At 45.8% G+C, this 15,103-nt stretch overlaps 1 protein-coding gene across 1 annotated transcript in view; it reads right to left on the reverse strand.

Moving 5' to 3' along the window:
- Positions 1 to 630, reverse strand: part of CTTNBP2NL (CTTNBP2 N-terminal like) — a 52,140-nt gene extending 51,510 nt beyond the window's left edge. The window contains exon 1 of the mRNA XM_035017750.1: positions 567 to 630. The gene's annotated coding sequence lies outside the window, so the exon portion shown is untranslated. The remainder of the gene's footprint in view (positions 1 to 566) is intronic.
- Between the last annotated feature and the right edge of the window lie 14,473 nt (positions 631 to 15,103).

Below are 15,103 nucleotides of genomic sequence, written 5' to 3' on the forward strand. Positions count from 1 at the left end.
AGGAAGCCTGAGCATCAGAGAGTGGGGGATGGGAAGAGCTGAAGTCGGGGAAGGCCGCTTCTTCTGCGGAGCAGGCTGTCTAGGTCGGGTCTTGATTTCTGCTTCACCCATCTTTTTTGGAAAACACTGATTTTTATCTTACGGGTGAAACCAGCTCTGGTCCCACTCTAGAGAGCAGGGACAAGTGTAGGGAGGGGGGTCTGGCCTCCCGGGGGTACAAAATGGGGGTGGGGGCGGCAGCCTAGAGAATGGGAACCTGTGCGCCCTCCCGAAGGTTGCGGCGCTGGGCGAGCGGGGCCCTTGAACGAGGGGTGTCAGGAGGGAAGCCCCTTTGCGGAGCTGGGATTGACGCGGGACAGTAAGTAGTTGCGAGGACCCTCGGAGGATGAGGAGCCGCCTCCTCGGGGAATACCTTGAGGCGGAGGAGACGGCCCCGCCCCCTCAGGGGATGGGCGCAAGCGGCAGTTGGGACGGTGGTGGGAGGACACCGGTGGTCCTACCCTTGCTTTTCTCTCGAGAACCCGGCCCCCCGGCCACCGCCAAGCCCCAGCCCAGGCGGCTCCTACCTTTTCCCGGCGCTCCGGGCTGCGCTCCCCGCCGCCTCCGCCGCCCGCTCCATCCACAGCCCCCGAGGCCCCGCCCCTCAACCGCCAGGCGGGCGCAATGGCATTCACCAGGGCCAATCGCCACCTCGCTTCCTCAGCCCCGGCACCAGTCCGCGCCGGCTGGAGGAGGGGCTTCTCCAATGTCATTTAGGCTCCTCCCGGGGCCCCAGGATCCCTTTTGTTTGGGGAGAGCCAGGCTGGGATTGAGCTCGCGTCACTTCCTGGAGGAAGCGCCCTCCTCCGGCCCGGGCTCCGGGGTGGGCTCGCGCCCCTCCCGGCTCCGCTTCTGCAACTTTCCACCTTGTGGGAGGCTTCGGGGCAGCACGGTGGCGAGTGTTTCGTGCTTTACCCTGCCGGTCTGGGAAGCTTAGGAATGGCGGGCTTCGGGTGCCCAGGCTGATTGGGTACATTAGCGTTTCATTTTATCCAAAATGTTAATAAATGAAATGCCCTTTGGTGTCTGCTTTAGAATTCGTTGTCGAAAACCTGGTAACGTGGCTTTCCTGCTGTCTCTTTCTCTTGGACCAGCTTGTGGGTGTGGTGCTAGAAGCAAGAGCGCAAAGATGATAAATCCGGAGACACCCCCCCGCCCCGCCCCGCCCTTCTCTTTTCCCTTGACATGTGGAAGAGAAACACTAGCACTGGAGTCCCCGGCGCGGGGACACCGGGTAGCACCAGGGAGAGCAAAACCCGGTCCGACCTGCCTTCCAGGCAGAAGTGGAGTAATTGCAAATTAGTCTGTCGAGGTTTTCCACGCGATGCGTCTCCGATGAGGGGATATTTTTGTGTCCTTGGCCCCATTTTATTGTGGGGCAATGGCGTTTGCCGTGAAGCTGGAACAAAGGGCAGTATAGAGGATGCAAGGAATGTCTGTCCCTTCTTGTGAACACAGGAATGCAGATCTTGCTGTTAGCCGCAAGCCCTCCCAGGACCAAATAACCCAGAGAAGAAAGAGGATGCATCCTTAGTTGCGTCCCTATCTGAGGTTAAGTTTTCTGGATTCCTTTTTCATAGACTGCACTCCAGTTCACCAGATCAATTTAGCTGGTTAAGATAATAATAACCACATTATTTTAAATACAACATAATAAATACTTATAATACAGTTAAAAATTTATAATGAGTAAATAATGTATTGCTTTGAATACATTATGCCTAATCATAACAATTATTATTAAGCAAGATAGTATTAGGGGCATAGTATTGATCTAGGAAGACATGTCATCACAGTGGCTGGTACTTTCATATGATATCTTACTTAATCTGCGCTATTATATGATAAATCTATCCTAACCTGTAAGATAGACATCATCCTGCCTATTTTACAGATGAGAAGATAGCAATGAAAAGAAATCAAATAAGGTCACAGAGCTGGTAAATGGTAAAGAAAGAACTTCCAATGAGGATGGAAGGCTCTAAACCTGTGCCATATTCTGCTCGCTGCACATTGACTCTCACAAGGAGAACTGGTCCACAGAACGGACCTGGAAGAGTACAAAAACAGCATCAGGGCCGGAAAAAGTCTCCACGCCTGCCTGCTATTGATCGTAGGCCCGAGAGAGTCATCCCCATTTAAGGACAGCAAGACTGTACTAAGGTGCTCAACAGCAGCCCAAGGGTTTTTGAAGTAATGACATAGGAAATTCAGAACTGAAAGACATCATTCCCTGTGTTCAGGAGACCAGACAATCTGAAAGGCAGGAGGAAGGCCAGGCACATAGTAGGTGCTTGGTGAACACTGACCTGACTTGAAACAAAATGTCTGAAATGGTTAAAAACACAGAGTGGGAGGTGCTGGAATAGGCCCACAAATGTGAAAAATCTCATTTCCTCCTCCTCCCTGTCGCCCTGCCTCTGCATTTGCCATGAGGAAGTGCCTCATTGCCCGACAATGAGACAGATGTGGGAGAACAGGCTATTTTCTGCTAGCTTCTGAGTCACCCTAAGAGTTGTCCTAGTGAATCAGCTCCTCCCTCCCTCCCCTCCTTTCCTTTGTAGCTGTTAACCACCCATTCTACTCCCAGGCTGGTTTACTTCCTTTATGGCAACCAGCAGCTCCTCTGACTCCCTGGCTCCCTCTCCCCATTCCTGAGTGAGTGTGGGAGGACCTAGCAAGAATGACATCATCCCTGCCTGGTAGGAATCAGAGTCCCAAGGGTGTTCAGATTGCTTTCCTTTTGATTCATCACCTCTGAAGGCAGTGAACAGGCAGGGTTTGTAAAGCCAATGGTGACCTTTAGGCTACAGTGTGGGAAAGTTCTGAAGTTTTGTGATTCTTCGGTACATAAAGCGTGTAAATAAATTTAAAGTCTAGTACAAAGGTGTACGCAGAGGTAGAGAGTGGGTTCATAATAATATCTTAAGTTTGTATAACATTTGTATATCTATTACTTTATCAACTTGCCAGTAAATATTTATTAAATGCCTACTGTGTTTCAGGCAACACCTTCATAAGAAGTGGTCAAGATTATAGCTCGTGTCAATTTTTCTCCAAATAGGTAAACTTCCTAGGTAGGTGTTCCATAAATGTTTATTTGCTGGTTTGGGGAGATAATGACGGAGCAGACTAGAAGGGCTAGACTAGGAGTAAAAAAAAAATTAGAGTTCTGTTGGAGTTCTCTCTCTTCACAAACCATATAAGTTTCCCAGGGCTGCTGGACATTACCACAAACTGGATGGCTTAAAACAACAGAAATTTATTCTCTTTCAGTCTGGATCCTAGAAGTCTGAAATCCAGGTGTTGACAGGTTGGTTCCTTGGGGGAGGGAGCTCTGAGGGAGGATCCATTCCTTGCTTGTCTCCTAGCTTCTGGTGGCTCGGACCATCCTTGGCTTTCCTTGGCTGATAGCTGCATCATCCCAGCCTCTGCCTGTGTTCACATGGCCTTCTTCCCTGGGTGTCTTTTGTCTCCATACATCCTCTTCTCTTCTTATAAGGATATATAAGGATAACAGTCATACTGGATTTAGAGCTCACCCTAGTCTAGTATGACCTTGTCTTAACTCATTACATCTGCAAAGGCCTTTATTTCCGAACAAGTTCACATTCTGAGGTTCCAGGTGGACATGAATTTTGGGAAGGAGGGAAAACCATTCAAATCAGCATGCAAACATTCCCCACTTAACTCCATTTAAGTTCGTTGGTAAATAGCATGAAACTAAGGAACTGATTCTTAAAGATCATTTCAGTTCTATGACTATATGATAAATTGTATATACGAGAAACATTTCTCAAGCCTTTACTGCATGCCAGGCACTGTGAAATTGCCTTACAGTTCATCTTATTTAACCTATAAAAGAATTCCAGGAGATAGGTGTGAATATCCCCATTTTACAGATGGGGAAGCTGAGGCACAGAGAAGTTCATGGTCATGGAATTCATAAGGGATGAATAATGAATATTTACTCAGATCTGATCCCAAAGTGTACATTCATAATTACTATGCTCTATCATCTCTCCATCATGCTGGATGGGTTAGGAATATGGGGAATGCCACAAATATTTTAAAATTTGATTTATGGAATACCTGGAGCTGTGTAGCAATCTTCCTGGGGTTATGAGTATAGTTCGAACCTATTTTAAAACAAGGGAAAGCAAGAGAGGAGGGGGTGGTGGGTGGCCATGGAAATTTAGTAGGGAAGAGGAGAGTTATGGGCACTTACCTGAACCTCAGTTTCCCCATTTGTAAAATGGAGTAATAGTTCCTGCCCACAACACCAGGTCGTTGTGACTATTCAAGACAGATGATGGACATGAAAGTATTTGGTAAACTCTATGAGGGATTATTATAAACTGCCTGGGAGATCTTGCTCAAGCTCATTCTCCTCTCTGGGCTCCAGCCCTTCAGCTAACGTCTGGGGGTTGAACATCTGGGGCTCTATAAGACTCCTTCTAGCTGTGAGCGACTGGGACTTGCTGAGATGCTTGGGGGCTAGACGTAGAAGTTGGAGTGACTGGGAAAAGTGGCCAGTCTTCCCTATCTCGGGTTTTCCTCGACCTCCAGGGAGCTCCTCCACCAGGGGACCCAGAGGTGGAAGTTTAGAAGCCCAGGAGAGCTCTCTAGGCCGGTACCAAGCTGAAGCAGGAGGTAAGGTGTGCGCTCTCCACGGATCCCTGCATTTTCTCCCATCATTTGTCTCCACAAAGGCCTTTCCGAGTAATCCTTAAGCGTTCTCTTCCTGCTTGGATCGGCCCGACTGGGCGACTGGTACACACGGCGTGGAGAGATTTTGGGGCGTGGCCCTCACTGTGTTCCCGAGCTTATTGCTCCCCCTAGTGCCCAGCAATGTGTCCTGCAGCCGTCTCCTTTCCTCCTGGCCATCCCCCAGCGCTCCAGGAAGGCTTCGCACCTGGCGGTTTTTCCTTTTATGGATGTAGGCTGAGCGCGCAACAGGTAAGGCGCTCCAAGGACCACCTTCAGGGACGGATTCTCTGGCTTCCAGCTAAATACTGGAGCCAGCTTGGCCATGAGGGAGCAGCAACACTCTTCTCCTGGATTGGGTAGGGGAAGGCTGGGAAGGAAAGGGAAAGAAATGTAACCTTGAGTGCCTCCCTGGTATCAGGCACTGTGCCAAGGTGCTTTATCTATATTACCTGTGTAATCCTTGTAATCTCTGCATGTATAATCCTTGTGATCTCCACACATATAATCCTTGTGACCAGCCTAAGAAGTGATTACTATTACGTCTAGTTTTTCAGATAAGAAAGCAAGTGCAGAGAGGTTAAAACAACAATAGTGCTAACAACATCAGTCAAATTGTTCAGTGCCTACTTAACAGCAGGCACATTATTTCTTTTAATTCTCACCACAAACCTTTAAAACAGTTACTGTAGGGCGCCTGGGTGGCTCAGTTGTTAAGCTTCTGCCTTTGGCTCAGGTCATGGTCCCAGGGTCCTGGGATTGAGTTCCACATCGGGCTCCCTGCTCTGTGGGAAGCCCGCTTCTCTCTCTCCCCCACTCCCCCCTGCTTGTGTTCCCTCTCTCGCTGTGTCTCTCTCTGTCAAATAAATAAAATCTTAAAAAATATAAAATAGTTACCGTAATCTCCATTTTCTCAGGAGGTCACTGAGATTTAGGGAGTGTAAGAAGGGGATAGCTGAGAAGCTCGACTGAGGTCAAAGAGTGAGGTCCTCCAGACCCCAATCCCACCCCTGCACCACCGCCTCATGGAGCCGGCAGGTGGACGGAGTGGGACGGAGCCCAGACCTCTTTGACTCATTGTTCTTTCCATTACTGGGGCTGCTTGGTGGCCCTCCCCCAGGACCAGGAAACAAAAGCCATGTGGTTTTCTGGATCTGCAAACTGGAGATAGGATGGCAGCAAAAAAGCCAGGGCCAAAGTCCGTGGATTCCTGGGGAAAGGTGTCACAGGGCAGCATCCTGGGAATTGCACTACAGTATTCTGTTAGGGGCTGTGGGGAGAGCATCCAGAGGACCCTGAGTCCTGTCTCCCTCATCCTCTGTGGAGCACCCTGGCCACAAGCTCCCCTGAAGTTGGTGGGCTGGGATGATGGATGTAAAGCGCATAGAGGGGCAAAAGAGAAATGCAGATGGCAAGCAGTCTAGCCCAGATAAAAAATTCATGGAGGTAGATGAGATAAGCCACAAAGTTCCCAAATCATCCGGGCAAGTTCCCAAGGATTGGGGTCATTTTTAACTCACCCCCTCATTCCCAAACAACAGATTAGTCATAGGTCTCTGGAAGAATACTCCATGTCCCTTTGAATGAGCCTCAAGTTTCCCTTTTCATTTTAATCTCTGAAATTATTAAGTTATTATGAAGAGACAGATACCAGATGATGAGTTGATAAACTGGTTGATGTTATGTTTGTTACTTCCAAATATAAATTCCACAGAGGCAAACAGTTGGGAAAAGATTTCGGTTAGCCACTTACTTTTTTATTTTTATTTTATTTTTTTGTAAACTGACTTAGTTCATTGAAGGTTAACTCTTTCCCTCTCTTCCAATCTCTCCCCTTTCTGTCTCTCTTCCGGTTCCTCCTCTGTCCCAGGTGGCTTCTTTCCCCAAAGTTTTGAGCCAGACCTCCCTCCTGGGCTGAGTAGCCTTGCCGGAAGGGCTGAAAGAGGACCAGCCTTCTTTCTCTTTCCCCTCTATTCCCCCTTCTTCCCTATACATGACCTGACATTAAGCAAAAAGTAATTTCTGTGCCACAGCCACAGACAGAGCTTTGGCTCGGCCGAGCTGCCCTACGATTTTGATCTGATGAAAGTCAATTACACACTTCCCCTGGTCTGTTTTTTCAGCTGAGGCCCTATGCAGTTGGCTGAATGGGTCCTTGTTGCTCAAAAAAGGGAGAAATATTTGTAGGGAAAGTAATGACCCAGTTACGGCTGCACCGTCATTTCTAGGCAATTTCCTGGTAAGTGGCCCTTGGGAGTAGGCTGATGCTAGAAGCTTCTATGCCTGCATTTCCTGCTTCATGGCTCCTGCTTGGCCCCTGCAGGGTCTAGTTGGCCTTGAACAGAATGACCAGGGGACCCAAGTTGGAAGGAATCTGTACATTTCTTGTCCCCTTTTCTTTTCAGGTGCTCATGGTCTTGAGGGGAGGTGGGCTTGTGTAACTTGTTGATCTCAGTTCTCCTTCTTTCTGTAACCACACTTTCCAAATAACATCATTCAACCCACTGTCTTATGTCATAGTTGGTATTCCTCCCGATGTAAGGGACAGAAGACTCCATCTAAACTGGCCAAAACGAAAACACTCATCATTAGCTTATGTACTGAAAAAGTCCAGGACTAGACTGTCTTCAGATAAGACTTGATCCAGCTTCTCAGAAATGTTAGTAGGACCAGGTTTCTCTCTCTGTAACTCTCAACTCTACTTCTGTGTTGGTTCTGTTTTCAGACATGCTTTCTTCCTCAGTTGGCAGTAAGCATAGTCGCTCCAGCTTCATATTCAGTCATATTCACCTCCCTCTTTCCCAGAAGCCCGAGAAAAATCCCACTCTGTTCTCTGGGCTCTGCTTGGACCTTCTGTTCATCCCTGAACCAATCACTGTGATCAGGGGGAAGAGTTGCTTTGATTGACTAGATCTGGGTCATGTGCTCTATCTGGAGCTATGGATTAAGCATGGGGAAAAGCTATAACCTCAAATGAAAATTCATTCATTCATTCATTCATTCATTCATTCACTCATTAGCAGAAAAAATGGGGATGGATGTTTGGGAAGCAAATAGTGAGTGTTTACTCCACATCTGAGGGGTTGTCTCATATTTGCTCTCAGGTCAATTTGAGCTGCAGCTTGCTTCTCTAACTTTGCCCAACCCTTGACCTGGTCTTTCCTTGCTACTGGTCGTTGTCAGAAACTCTAGGATGGCTGGTCTTTGTCCTTTGTTGTCTAAAGCACTACTGGAGAAAGACTCTTGTGTGTAGCAGCTTTTCATTGAGGATTTGGGGTCTGGGGATGATATGGACAGTGTTATAAAAAGCTTTTAAGGTTTGGAGGTTCTTGGGAATGCCTGGGTGGCTCAGTTGGTTAAGCATCTGCCTTTGGCTCAGGTCATGATCCCAGGGTCCTGGCTTCGAATTCCACATCAGGGTCCTTGCTTAGCGGGGAGCCTGCTTCTCCCTCTGCCTCTGCTTCTCCCCCTGCTTGTGTTCACTCTCTCTCTCTCTGAAAAATAAATAAATAAAATCTTTTAAAAAATGTTTTAAAAAAAGCTTGGAGGTCTTCAGATTTGAGGGTATATCAGAATCATCCGGAAGCCTTGTTAAATCAGAGATCGCCGGACCCCACTTCCAGAGTTTCAACAAAAATATGTTGAGTCCCTGTGCGCTGGGCCCTAAGGCTGGAGTGGTAGCCTGCTCCAAAGTGTCTCTAGCTTTGCTATGCAGAGCAGTTTAACTCCTTGTGGCCCAAACTTCTCTCATCTCAGTTCTGCCCAGGGGGCCCTCACTTTTCATTGCCAGAGAAGCCCAGGAAGTCACTCTCCTCAACAAAGGAATCAATTTGCACTCTCTGGTGGAGGTCAGCTGCCTCAAACTGCAGCCAGCCTCTGTGATCATATTTTTATTTATTTTCCCGTGGCATTGACAAACAGGGAATGTTGGTGAAGCAGGTGCTAGAGGTAGAGAAGAGGCGTAGCTTCAGAGGCACGAGAGAGGGAGTGGGCTCTACCAACTCCAGGGTAAGCATAGTGGAAGGAGAGCGACTTTACCGCCCCACCTCCTAGCTATGGGACCCGAGCGAGTCTCTTATCTACTGTGAGTTTCAAATCCCTTATCCATAAAATTGAAAAGATAACACTGTGTTTACTATAGGATTGTAGTGAAGATGAAACAAGACCCCAGGAGATTTATTTACACCTTTTTCTCTCTGCCACCAATCTGTCACCAAGTCCTGTCAGTTTTACCTCCTGAATGTCTCAGATTCTTTTATGTCAATTTCTACCTGCACCTCCACCCTGGCCTGTCCATCGTCCTGTCTCTCCATGACCATAGCTTTGTCTTCTGAGGGATCTTCCAACATTCATTTCTGGCCCCTCCGGTCTATTTTCTGTAGCAGGCTGAGTCGATTTGAGGAAGACACAACCTGATCATGTCACACCCCTCCCTCCCAATCAAAACTTTTCAATGCTCTTAGGACAACCAGATTCACAAAACTCTCCTTATTTGGTTCCTGTGTATCTCTCTGGAGTCATCTGGTGCCACTCTGCCCCAGAGAACTGGTGACAAGACCATCTCCTTGAACAAACTTTAGTCGGGCTCCCCGGAGCCACCTTGCTCCCTCCTCGGCCTCACTGGGCCTGCGTGGCCAGCTTTAGCAATAATCCTGCTGAGTCAGTTTAGGATGATATCATGCATGATATCTTTTTTTTTTTAAAGATTTTTATTTATTTATTGAGAGAGAGAGAGAATGATAGAGAGAAAGCATGAGAGGGAGGAAGGTCAGAGGGAGAAGCAGGCTCCCTGCTCAGCAGGGAGCCTGACGCGGGACTCGATCCCGGGACTCCAGGATCATGACCTGAGCCGAAGGCAGTCGCTTGACCAACTGAGCCACCCAGGCGCCCCTATCATGCGTGATATCTGATCAAGTTCTTCATCCCCCTTCTTTGACATAAAGGTCCTTGGCCTGCCTTCATCAAGAATCCTGTTAAGTCAGTTTAGCAAGAATTTCCCTACCCTTGATGTGTCCTCTTAGAAAATTTCCTTTCACTGACCCCTCACTTGGCTTGTTGGCTGTAAATCCCCCTTTGTCCATCTGGATTTGGAGTTGAACCTTCTCTTTCTCCTCTTGCCACGGCCATGACGCTCGTGGCAATATTTCTGAATAAAGTCTTCCTCACTGTTTCAACAAGTGTCAGGATAATTCTTTAAAAAAATATTTTATTTATTTATTTGACAGAGAGAGAGACAGTGAGAGAGGGAACACAAGCAGGGGGAGTGGGAGAGGGAGAAGCAGGCTTCCCGCTGAGCAGAGAGCCCGAAGTGGGCTCAGTCCCAGGACCCTGGGATCATGACCTGAGCCGAAGGCAGATGCTTAACCGACTGAACCACCAGGCGCCCCCATTTTCTTCTAGTGATTAACAACAAATGCTTCCAACCCTAAAAGCCTGTGGGCTTATCTTTGGGGACAACAGAGAAAAAGGAACACAGTGTCGTAAGGGACAGAGTTGGTAGGGCATCAGGGAAGAGACAGAAATGAAGTTGAATTTTTAGGCTGTGGGTGTAGGAAAAAAAAGGGAGTCTTCCCACATCCCCCTGAAGCAGGGGGCTTGACAGATGGAAGGTGCATGTGGTTTCCTTCTAGGTGGTGGAATTTCAAGGGGCCCAGCTGTCCCTGGAGCCTGGTCTGTGGGAAGTATGTGTGAGCACGGCCTGTGCCCATCCTCCTTGACATGCAGCTGCTGTCGGCTCGTGGAATTTGCTGTTTTCTCTCAAACTGTTTCAGAAACATGTGGTTCCATTTGCTTCCCTAACAGGGAGTGTTTTTTCATTACCTTAAAGTAGTTGTTTTTATGAACTGGGATAAACACCTGGTGGGCAGGAGTTTTATCTCATGGTCATTCCAATTTGAATTCCATTGTTTCTCTTGCTTACCGGCGGAGGGGGAAAATATACTTTCTAAACACAGTTTTCTTTGTTCTGGTTTCCCAGACAGATGCACCATCACATAATAGCACCTCTGCAGCTGGCTGCATCTGCCCAGAATACCAATGGCAGGAGGTTCTGGGGGTGACCATGGCGCTTCAGGGGCGGGGGAGTGGGGTGGTGGGAGCGGCAGTCCTTATCTTGAAATACTGAAGCTTGTCAGTCTGAGAAGGTGCCATTCAGTGATGTGTACCAACTGCATTCTCACTCCCCATCCTTCTGGGATGGGAGCAGAGGTGGTAGTGGGGAGAAGGAAAGGATAAGAGGATGAACCAACATTTAGCAGTACTTCCTTGTGCCAGGCAATGGTATCCTTCTATTTCATCTACTTCTCAGAATAACCTTAGAATATAGATATTGGTCTTTCTAGTTCATAGATAAGGAAGGCGGGGTTCAGAGAATCAACATAATATACTAAAGATACATTTGTAGTAGGCAGGAATTTGAATCTGCTTCTGTCTGATTCCAAACCCAGTGTCTTTTGTACTATGTCTCTGAGGCCCTGAGAGGGGTGAGGATTTGCTCCGGGTCATGCAGCCCGCTTATGAGCAAAAGGAGGGGGAGAGAGGCAGGACCAGACAGAACATGTGGGTCATGTGCTTAATTCATATAGGAGAGGGAAAGAGATTTGAGGAAGTTTTTGGCTGCTAGTGATTCCATCTTTTGTTTATTCAACAAATATATATACAGTGCTTACTAAGTGTTAGGCACAGGGTATCAACTTATATGAAGAATGCAGTAGAAAAGGCAGGCTTGAGGTTATGTGCTGTGGTTGATCTCAGTTTTGGACACGTTGAGTTGATAGAGGTTTTTCATCAGGCCTTTGGATATATCTGTCTGGAGCTCGGAAGGAAAGTGTGCGAGAAATGTAAATTTGAGGGACACCTGGCTGGCTTAAGTGTCAGACTCTTGCTTTTGGCTCAGGTCATGATCATGAGATCAAGCTCCGTGTCAGCTCCTCACTCTGTGTGGAGTCTGCTTAATATTCTCTCTCTCCCTTTGCTCCTCCACTCATCACACCTTCTCTCTCTCAAAAAAAAAAAAAAAAAAAAAATATATATATATGTATAGATATAGATAGATAGATAGATTTGAGATTGATCTCAATCTCAATAAGTGGTGGTTATATCATTAGCAATGAGTGAAATGTCAGGTTATATGAGAGAGGAGAACATCGAGAATGGGACATCAGGTAATCACTATGTTTCAAAGGGCAAACAAAGTGAAGCGTCTATAAAGAAGGTTAAGAAAGGGGGTGCCTGGGTGGCTCAGTTGTTAAGTGTCTGCCTTCGGCTCGGGTCGTGATCCCAGGGTCCTGGGATCGAGCCCGCATCGGGCTCCCTGCTCAGCAGGAAGCCTGCTTCTCCCACTCCCCCTGCCTGTGTTCCCTCTCTCGCTGTGTCTCTCTCTGTCAAATAAATAAATAAAATCTTAAAAAAAAAAAAAAAAAAAAAGAAGGTTAAGAAGGACTGTCCAGACATGTAGGCAGAGAATCAGGAAGGAGGGATGAATTTAGATTTTTTTCCCCACTTCCTGTTTAAAAAACAACCTACTGTGGTGTAATTTACATACAACCAGCACACCCATTCTGAGTGTACTATTCCCAGACAGAGGCCACCATCAGATGCTACCACCTCAGCAGGTGGCGGGCGGTTCCGGTGTAGTTTTGACATATGTATACACCGTGTAACCTCCACTCCAGTCAAGATACAGAACATTTCCATCATAGTAAAAGTTCCCTCATGCCCCTCCACAGTTATTCCCACGCACTGCCTCCTCCAGGCCACCACTGATCTGGTGTCTATCCCCATAGGTTAGTTTTACTTAGTCTAGAATTTCATATCAGTGAAATCACACAGTATATACTCTTTAGTTATCTCAATGTCATTTCATGGTTCAATTGCTTGATCTTTTTTATTTCTGGGTAAAATTTCACCGAATGAATATACTGCAAGTTGTTTATTCATTCACCTGTTGATGGACATTTGGGTTATTTCTAGTTCAGGACTATTATGAATGAAACAGCTATGAACATTTGTGTATAAATTTGTGTATATGGTTTTTCATTTTTCTTGGTAAATATCTAAGAGTGGAATTGCTTGGTCAAATATTAAATGTATATATACATATTTTAAAGATTTTGTATTTATTTGTTTGACAGAGAGAGACACACAGGGAGAGAGGGAACTCAAGCAGGGGGAGTGGGAGAGGGAGAAGCAGGCTTCCTGCTGAGCAGAGAGCCCCATGCGGGGCTCAAACCCAGGACCCTGGGATCATGACCTGAGCCGAAGGATCGCTTAACGACTGAGCCACCCAGGCATCCCTATTAACTGTATATCTAAGAGAAATTGCTTAACGTCTTTCCAAAGCGGTTATACCATTTTACACTCTCATCAGTAATATATGAGATTTCCAGATGCTCCATTTTTCACTTTATTTGATATCATTACTGTTTTAAAATTTCAGTCATTCTGGTAGGTATGTGATAGTACCTAATTCTGGTTTTATTTTATTTTATTTTAAAGATTTTATTTATTTATTTGACAGAGAAAGACACAGCGAGAGAGGGAACACAAACAGGGAGTGGGAGAGGGAGAAGCAGACTCCTTGCCGAGCAGGGAGACCGATGCGGGACTCGATCCAGGGACTCCAGGATCATGACCTGAGCTGAAGGCAGTCGCTTAACCAACTGAGCCACCCAGACGCCCCTAATTCTGGTTTTAATTTGCATTATCTGTTGTATCAATTTGATGATCGAATATCTTGTTATGTGCTTATTGCTATTCTTTGAGTCTACTTAGTTCCATTTGTGGATATGTCTATTCTTACTGTAATATCACCTTGTATTGATTATTGTACTTGTAAAACTCTTGTACTTGTAATAAATCTTCAAGTTAAGTTATATATTTATTTTTTTCAAAATGGTTTTGACTATTCTAGGTCCCTTGAACTTGCACATAAATTTTTGTTTTGTTTTTTTTTTAAGTAGGCTTCACGCCCAGTGTGGAGCCCAGTGTAGGGCTTGAACTCATGATCCTGAGATCAAGACCTGAGCAGACATCAAGAGTTGTACCTAACTGACTGAGCTACCCAGGCATCCCACATGCATTTTATTTTATTTTTTTATTTTTTTAAAAGATTTTATTTATTTGACGGAGAGCGCACAAGCAGAGGGAGAGAGAGGGAGAAGCAGGCTCCCTGCTGAGCAAGGAGCCCGATGCGGGACCCTATCCCAGGACCCCGGAATCATGACCCAGGCCGAAGGCAGCTGCTCAACCCACTGAGCCACCCAGGCGTCTCCCCCACATGAATTTTAAAATCAGCTTGTCAATGTCTACAAAATAAAGCCTGCTGGGATTTTTACTAGAATTATGCTGGGAAGAGTTACTTTGGGAAGACATGACATCTTAACAATGTTCTATCTTCTCATCTATTTTTAAAGGTGTTTAAAAATTTCTCTCACCTTGGGGCACATGGGTGTCTCAGTGGGTTAAGTGGCTGACTCTTGATCTCAGCTTGGGTCATGAGTTCAAGCCCTGTGCTGAGCTCCACACTAAGCGTGGAGTCTACTTAAAAAAAATTCTTTCACCAATGTTTTCTAGTTTTTCCATGTATGTTTTGCATATATTTTGTTAAATTTATTCCTAAGTATTTTATTTTTTGATGCACTTTTATTATATGCCTTGGTTTTTCATGTTTCTTGCTTGTGGTTTCTTCTGTGGACTTAGAATTTTCATAAAATTTAGAAGGATTTTGGTCATCATTTCTTCATTTTTTTGGTAAATATCTAGGAGTGGAATTGCTTGGTCAAATATTAAATGTATATATATATATATTTTAAAGATTCTCCTCTTTCTTTTTTCCTGTAGGGTCCACTTGCACATATAATAGGTTATTTAAAGTGTCTCACAGCTTCACTAATGCCCTGATCATTTTTTTTCCAGATGCTCAATCTTTCCTTTACTTTCTTGACTATATGGAATATAGTTTTTTTTTTTTTAAGATTTATTTATTTATTTTATAGAAAGAGAGAGAAAGAGAGAGCACGGGGGGAGGGGCCGAGGGAGAAGGAGACAATCTCAAGCAGACTCCCTGCTGAGTGCAGAACCCCATGCAGGGCTTGATTTCATGACTGCGAGATCATGACCTGAGCCAAAATCAACAGTTGGATGCTTAACCAACTGAGCCACCCAGGTGCCCCTGGAATAGAGTTTTAATAACTCTACTAATTCTATCATGTATGTCATTTCCAGGACAGTTTTCATTGATTGATTTTTTTTCATGATGAATTGTATTTTTCTGTATATCTTGTGATTTTTTTTTTTTGTCTATCTTGTGATTTTTTTTTTTTGTCTTGTGATTTTTGATAGGATTCCAGACATTATG

Source organism: Mirounga leonina, unplaced genomic scaffold (genome assembly GCF_011800145.1).
Source record: "Mirounga leonina isolate KUSES-001 unplaced genomic scaffold, KU_Mleo_1.0 Mir_173, whole genome shotgun sequence".
NCBI classification, from domain to species: domain Eukaryota; kingdom Metazoa; phylum Chordata; class Mammalia; order Carnivora; family Phocidae; genus Mirounga; species Mirounga leonina.